Source organism: Ipomoea triloba, chromosome 6 (genome assembly GCF_003576645.1).
Source record: "Ipomoea triloba cultivar NCNSP0323 chromosome 6, ASM357664v1".
Classification (NCBI taxonomy): Eukaryota; Viridiplantae; Streptophyta; class Magnoliopsida; order Solanales; family Convolvulaceae; genus Ipomoea; species Ipomoea triloba.
This window is the reverse complement of record NC_044921.1, coordinates 2034434-2042277: the sequence shown is the minus strand read 5'-3', so window position 1 is coordinate 2042277 and position 7844 is coordinate 2034434.

The following is a 7844-nucleotide window of genomic DNA, read 5'->3' as shown; positions in this document are numbered from 1 at the left end:
CTTTCGAAACGTCACTTTGGGCAGTCCTTCCACTAGGTTCCTCTTAGTAAGCTTGTTGATAGTTTTGAAGTTCAGATGACTAAGCTTACTATGCCAATCCCAGCATAAGTTTTCTTTGCTTCTTGCTAGCATACATAGGGATGGTTTTGCAGACTTCCAATCCACTATGTACATATTTCCTTTCCTTGCTGCCTCCAAGACGACTTCGAGAGATTCCTCGCTCATAATCTGGCATTTGCTTTTGGTGAAGACAACCTTGTAGCCTTTGTCACAGAACTGGCTTGTGCTTAGGAGGTTGAACTTGAGTCCTTCAACGTAGGATACCCCCTTGATAACCAGCTCATTCTTTTGAATTTCACCAACAGCTTTTGTGCGTCCTTTCTTCTCGTTGTCGCCAAATGTCACCAAGGGACCTTCAATAGGTTGGATGTTCTCTAGCAGTGTAAGATTTCCCGTCATATGTCTCGAACATCCACTGTCAATGAACCACACGTCCCTGGTGTCCTGCAAGGAATTTAAGCAAGTTTAGGTACCCAAACTTTGGGTCCTGGTGGGTTAGTGAGTTTAGGCATCCATTTATACCTTGTGCCCATTATTCCAGGCCTAGGCGCAATGTAGCCATTGTACGTTTGATAATTATAAGGAATGCTAGCAAAGATTTTGGGCCTCTTTGGTGCATAAATCAACTTAGGTAGAGACTTTTCGACCGGCTTATGCACCATGCCTTTCATACGCTGTTTGGTCATGTGAAATTGCTGAAAGTGAGGTTTCTTCCAGAACTTGTGATTTGATGACCAATTCTCACTAGATGGATAGAGTCTTCCTTTCTCCATCCGTGAGTTCCTAACTATGTGGATCTCAGACCTTCCATATTTGCCTTGAGGCGCATTATATGGAATATAGCTCTTTTTGTACTTGGAATGGCCTTGCGAGAGATAGCAAGATGATCTCTCGATGTTGTTTACCCGGCCATTCTTCGTAGCTTTCCTATACTTTCCATTGCTGGTGTATAGGGACGGTTTAAGAATAGCTACTCTGGTCTTTTCTATTGGTCCTTTATGACCCCTATTCGGTTTGGGTTGAGATCCTCCATTTCTTGAAGTTCCCGAACCGTTGGTCCGCTTATCTTTCGAGAGATTGTTCTGACGAAACCCTAGACCGGTTCTGTCATTTGCTGGTCTATGATCATCCACCATTTTCTCCATAGCTTTGGAGGAATTAGTGTATGATGCTATGACCTTTCGAAGATTAAGCTCTCTAATCTCTCGAGTTTTGCACTCTTCAGTCAGTAGGATTACTTTAGCTTCTAACTCACTTACTTTGAGAGTCAGCTCTGAATTTTCTTTTGAGACATTCTTAAGCATATCTCTTTCAGCGATTAGCTTGCTATTTTCATCCCTGATTTTGGCATGAGTGCTATTAGCGATTTTGAGGTTCCTTCTGATCAGTTCCATAGTCTCGAAGGGATCCTCATCGCTTCTAAACGAAGAACACTGAGAAGTAGAAATGGAGCAGCGAGACGTAGAAGGGGAGGTTACCTCATTATTGATCGCGATCAAGCACTGATCCTCCTCTTCTGTAGTATATAAGCAGATGAGCCCCCTCTCATCCTCTGAGCTGCTGCTGCTATCGCTGGAGCTCGATGTCTCGAACTCCTCGATTGTCCTCTCGAGTTCCTCAGCAACTAGCGCCTTCCTGCGCGGGTGTGTCTTTGTTTCTCCCTTGAAGCCACTTTTGGCTGGCTTCTCTCTGGATTCTTCTTTTCTTCTGGAATCCTTGCCTTGATGTTTGCTTACCGGCGGGTAAGGGCATTCAGCCTTGAAGTGCCCTGGTCTCCTGCAGTTGTAGCATAGACCTTGATTTTCTTCCTCCATTCTTCTGGATGTATATCTTTCATCTTTCCTTCTTGAGGAGGAAGGTGAACTTGTATTGCTTTCCGGTGTTTTCTTCATGAACTTCCTGAATTTTCTCATGAAGAAGGCAAACTGCTCGTCAGATAGAAAATCAGTGGGATTAGGATCTGACCTTGAGGAGGTGGTTGGTTGGTCTGCAACCAGTGCCACATTCCGTCTGTCCACCACGTCCTCATCTCTCGGAAACATCTCAAAGTCGAAGGCTTTGAGATCTCTGAAAAGTTGGTCGGTTGTGGTGTTCTTCAAATCCCTATGATCACGCATTGTGATCACCTTCATTTCCCACTCCTTGGTAAGGCCTCGTAAGACCTTCAGATTTAGCTCCTTTTGTGGAATCTCCTTCTCGAGATCACTAATCTCTATTGATAGCTTCATGAAGCGAGATTCCATGCTGTCGATGCTCTCTCCTGGCTTCATCTTGAAGTCCTCGAACTTCTTCATGGCCACGGTGAGCTTGTTCTCCTTTTCCTGTTCGTCACCTTCACCAACTAACATCAAAGTATCCCATACCTCTTTCGCCGTTTTGCACTTTCTTACTTTTGGGAAGATGGTGTCATCTATAGCTCTGAAAAGAATGTCCTTGGCAATGTTGTCCAGGTTGTTTCTCTTCCTATCATCACTTGTCCATTCTTCCCTCGGTTTTGGGATGTACTTTGGTGTCTCCCTGGTTTGCTCAGCAGCCGTGTTTACCATCATGATCTTGACTGGTCCAGATGTTATAACTTCGGCCATCTCATCATGGAGGGCTGATAGATACGCAAGCATGCGTGTTTTCCAGTCATCGAACCTGCTAAGATCAAAAAGGAGATGTCTCGACAACGTGCTGTCCATTTTAAAATTATCTCGTGCGTTGAAAATATTTTCAAAAGATTTTTCAAAGAAGGATCTCTAGGCAATATAAACGAAGGTTTATATCGATCAGAGAACTTGCTCTGATACCAATTGTTGGTCCCAAGGGGATGGGGTACAAGTCTAGAGGGGGGGGGGATAGACTTGTATAAGATTTTGCAAATCTTTTTCGACCTCTCGTGAGTTTTGAACTTAGGATGTTTAGGTTCGATACCTCACGAGGTGAAGACAAAGTTTTATGCGCAGCGGAAATGTTATCCCCTTTTAGTTAGCACGAGTTTGAGTTAGTTCGAGAAGTGAGTTTATATGCAGTGCAATCGAGAGGTTAGCGAGAGATAAAAACAGAAAGTAAATGCAAGAGAGATTTTTAAGTGGTTCGGCCAACCCGCCTACGTCCACTCTTCTTCCAGAAACTCCCTGGAAGGATTGCACTAAAAACTTCCCTTTTAGTACAATATCGAGCGCTTGAGCTTTGATCACGAAGCCCGCCTCAAGCCTCAAGTGTTTCGCCCCGCTTCTTGTTACTCCACCTATCGAGCACTTGACCTTTGATCACCAAGCCCGCGTCAAGCCTCAGGATCTTCACAAGACAGCTCCCAGGTTACTCCGCCTCTCCAAGGTCTTTCTCCCCGCTTCCAGTTACTCCACCTCTCAAGCACTTGACCTTTGATCACCAAGCCCGCGTCAAGCCTCAGGTTTCTTTCACTCGGACAGCTGCCAGGTTACTCCACCTCTCTTGCTTAGTCCAAAGCAAGGTGTTTTTGGTTGTCACAGTTGAATGTAACAGGCTCCAATCTGACCACAAGCTATCGTTGAGTCAACTTCGATGTAGAGCGGCTTTGGTCACCTTCTAGATGTATAGCAGTTTAGGCTTTGTAACTCTCTCAAACACTAAGATGTGTTTTCTCGCTGTTTTGAATATCAGGATGATATTCCAAGTTAAGCACTTGCACTTGAACGTTTGAATCAGACACCTCTTTAAAATTTTCAATTCTGTAACCCCCCTTTTTTGTGTGTGTCTTCACGTCCCTTTTTATATGAGAGTTGAGGAATAATTCCGTTGGAGGGAAAATTATTCCGTTTGAAATTTGTCTCCCATGATGTGTATGGGACTTGCATCTTTTCAGCATTCTTCATGGAGTGGTGATCTTGTAACTTGAACCTCTTGTCTTGTAGTGAATATTCTATAGTTCACTTTCTTGAGTCCATGCTCCACTTTCGTCTTTCGGTAAAAGTTACTCTTTTTGTATTCCCATTATTCCTTGTTTGTAGGGAATCAGACCACTTCAGTATTGGTGCACCTTTTGACCGTTTGTGGTGGAAGTCTGACGTGGCATCCACTTCCGCTCATTTTGAAATCTCTTGTTCAGCACCTCTACAAAATTTTATCTCCATGATATTCTTCTTCTCCAAACTTAGAATATTTTATTCATACATGTTGTCTGCCATTCAGCCTCTTGGATAAGTACAGATTTATCGAGACCAAGAACGATGTCTCGACTGCTTGATGTTTCGATCCCATGCATCGAGAGGTCTATCTCTCGAACATTTCTTACGTCTCGAACTGGATAGTTATATCGAGAGGTCCTACCTCTCGAACTTTGCTTATGTCTCGAGACTTAGTTGATGTCTCGCAGACCCTTATTCCTCCAGTGTTGTCTCGTGCCTTCTTCTGATCTATCTATTAGCTTACAACACGAAAACTTCTAAGATGTTCGTACAAGTTTACCTCAAGCTTAAATATTTTCCGAGTTGAGCTCAAGTTACCCGGTTGTATTTTCGCTCTTAGTTTACTTGTCGAACTTACATTGATTCGCCTATGTATCGAGACTTGGGGATTTCTACTTAACAGTTGGTATCATCAAAACCTATTACATGATGTTCCTAACAACATGAACAATGGAAATTCTTCTTTTAATCTGCTGGTTTTGGATATTAATGATCTGATGTTGAAGTTTAATCACATCTCCTTAAAAGTTGTTAGACGATTTGCGAATCAGACGGCCCACTACCTAGCCTAAGAGTTTGATTCTTTGTCTGACTGTAAGGAGTGGTGTCTATACCCTTTGTCTTTTATTTGCAATTCTCTGTACTCAGATATAAATTAATGAATCTCTAGTTCAATTTTCAAAAAAAATGTTGATAAATTATCTAGGGAGGTGATTGTTGAAATTCTAGGCATATCTAAAGGATCTTTGTAGGGCAAATATGAAATATCTTGGGTTACCTTCTCTTGTGGGAATGAAGAAATCTGAGATCCTGGGATTCATCAAAGAAAAGGTCATTGGGAGGATCAATGGTTGGAACAATAAATTTCTCTCTTGTGTAGGCCGGGAAATCCTTATTAAAAATGTTCTGCAATCCATTCACACCTACGCAATGAGTATCTTCTTACTCCCGCTGGATATTTGCAATAAGATTGAATTGGCTCTTAATAAGTTTTGGTGGAGGGGTTAGTTGGCAGAAGGTAAAGGCATATCTTGGAAAAAATGGGATAATCTTTGTATGCCCAAGGCAATTGGTGGGATGAGATTTCGCAAAATTTGGGAGTTCAACTTGACACTATTAGGGAAACAAGTTTAGCGCATCACCCATTTAACTGAATCCTTCGTAACTAGGGTGTTTACAGCTAAATATTATCCCAAATCCTCCTTTTGTGAAGCTAGACTAGGTGTGAGTCCCTCCTTTGTTTGGGGGAGTATCCTGGAGGCTCAATCCTTAATTAAATCTATTTGCAGATGGCGTGTTGGCAATGGACAGTCTATTAGAGTGTGGTGGAGGGTAATGGTATGTTGGTGGAGGGTAAGTATAAGTGGAATGGGGGTTATAAGAATATGGTTGGGGTTGAGGATTCCTATAGGATTGTCCTCCATGATGTGGGTAATCATGGGGATTCATTTTAGTACTTATTGGCAAGCTTCAAGAGGTTTGATTAAAGAGAATTTCCTACACAGTAGCTTAGCCAACAACAAATAATTTTCGCAACTAAAAGTAGTTGCAAGTGAGCACAAGATATTCAATATAATAGAAGCTCACTTCTTCAAGCAAAATAACAAAAATAAGAAAACGAAATAAACAAAAAGAAAGCAATTCAAGAACTCTTAAAATTCTACTTCTAAGATGTCAACACTATTCGAAACCGTTTGCCATCCCCGGCAACGGCGCCATTTTGATGTTGTGTGTATAGTGGGAGTGAAGGTGAAGTGGTAAAACGAAGAGTCAAGACTCCCCGAGTGTCGTGTCTCTCAAGGATGACGAATGGGAATTGAATGGGTGTGTTGGCATCTAAGAGGTTGAAGGAAAAGAGTTACTAGAGAGGCTAGGAGTTGGATTCATTGGTAAAGAGGGTAAGGTTGATAAAAGGTTGTGTAAAGTAAAGAAAAGTAAAGTGGAGATTGGGGCTTTAGGCTTTTCCATGTGGTTTATCTTTGGTTGGTTTTGTGAATGCAAGTTGTGGAATAGACTAGGGAGTTAATGGCACACTACCAAGTGGCGTCACACTTTGGACTCCCACATCCTCATTCGGTTGGGGCATTTCATCGAACACTTTGTCTACCACTCCTCTCGGATCTTGTCCTTTCGGACTAAGAGCGGAGATGTGGGTGAGTGAGACTCGTGGGTGGCCGCTATCGCGCGCACACTCACTTCCTTTGGGTTTGCTACCTAATGTGGCCACAAAAGGCACAAAGCTTAAAGAACATCATCCACACAAGTTCAACATCCAACAAGCAAGCAATTCACAAATTAAAGCAATAATATTAAACATCCACATAGATCTACCATGGGGCCACCAATCCCCTATCTAATCTACTCTAGCATACTAAGAAACAATAAAAGGGAAAGGGAATTCAAAGAAACAAGTATTGAATTAGAAATTAAGGAGAATGGTTACCACCCCTTGAAAAAGGGGATCTTACAACCTTGATCTTGAATCTCAATCTTCCTTCTTGCCCTTGATCTATTCTAACTATGAATGGAAGGAATTTTCCCCCAAGAGGGGAGAAAACCCTCTAAATCTAACTATCCTATCCTATCAATTTTCTTATCTAAAACTCTCCTCCCTTAGGTTTTGGGACAAAAGGGATTTATATAGGTGACAAAGAAAAGGAACAATTTTCCCAAAATAACCCTTGGCCCGACCACGCTTGCTCACACGCGTGTGAGTGGCGTGGTGGCTCTCTGGAATAATTCCACGCCCAGCCACACGCGTGTGAGGCTGCGTGGGGCGTAAGTGCATGTCGGCTTGCTTGTCTTTTGCTCCATTTTAGCTTCAAATCCCTCTCCAGCCTGTGAAATACTTCAAAACTCTTTCTGGAAATGTTGTTAGAAGAATTTGATCGCATTTGAGCTGAAATGCACACAATTGTTGTAATTGGATGTCAAAACGATGCGCTTTTAATCTAATAAAGACCCCTTATAAGTGCTATTCTTGGTGCTTATCAAACTTTCCACACTTAAACCTTGCTTGTCCTCAAGCAAGCATACTTTTCTAAGCCCTAATCATGTAAGCACCAATGATAGTTCTTTCTTTCACGGTTAGCCAATCAAGTGACGTGTAGGTGTTCGGAGTTGAGCGGGTAAAATCCCCTACACTATCTACCAAGACTGCTAAACTCGTGCCAATCCAAATGCAAGAAATATGCTAAGGAAGTTAAGTCTCGGGAGATAGATATAACATAAAAAGTTTTATTCACACCTTCAAGCATGCAAGTGACAAAATGGTTTCACCTTGTATTTTCTAGGGGCCTCCAGCCGATCCGATTAGTGGGAACGATGCTCACCCCCTAGCCAATTTCCAACCTAACACCAAAGCCCCTTTACATTAAAATAAGTGAGGGCAGGGACATGGACCGCTCATCGCCATGGCTTGGGCGATCACTCTATTTTCTCACCTCCTAGGATAACGTCATCGGGCTACCCGACTTCACATGGAGATCCATGCCTTTTCGAAGGTCAGTGCAATAGGTGCCCGAATCCTAGCGAGGCGGCTCACCTCCTCTCAATTTTCTCTTCTCCTAGGAACATTTTAAGTGGACAACCGACTCCAGATATAGCATTCGAAGACTATGGTTGAACACTTCC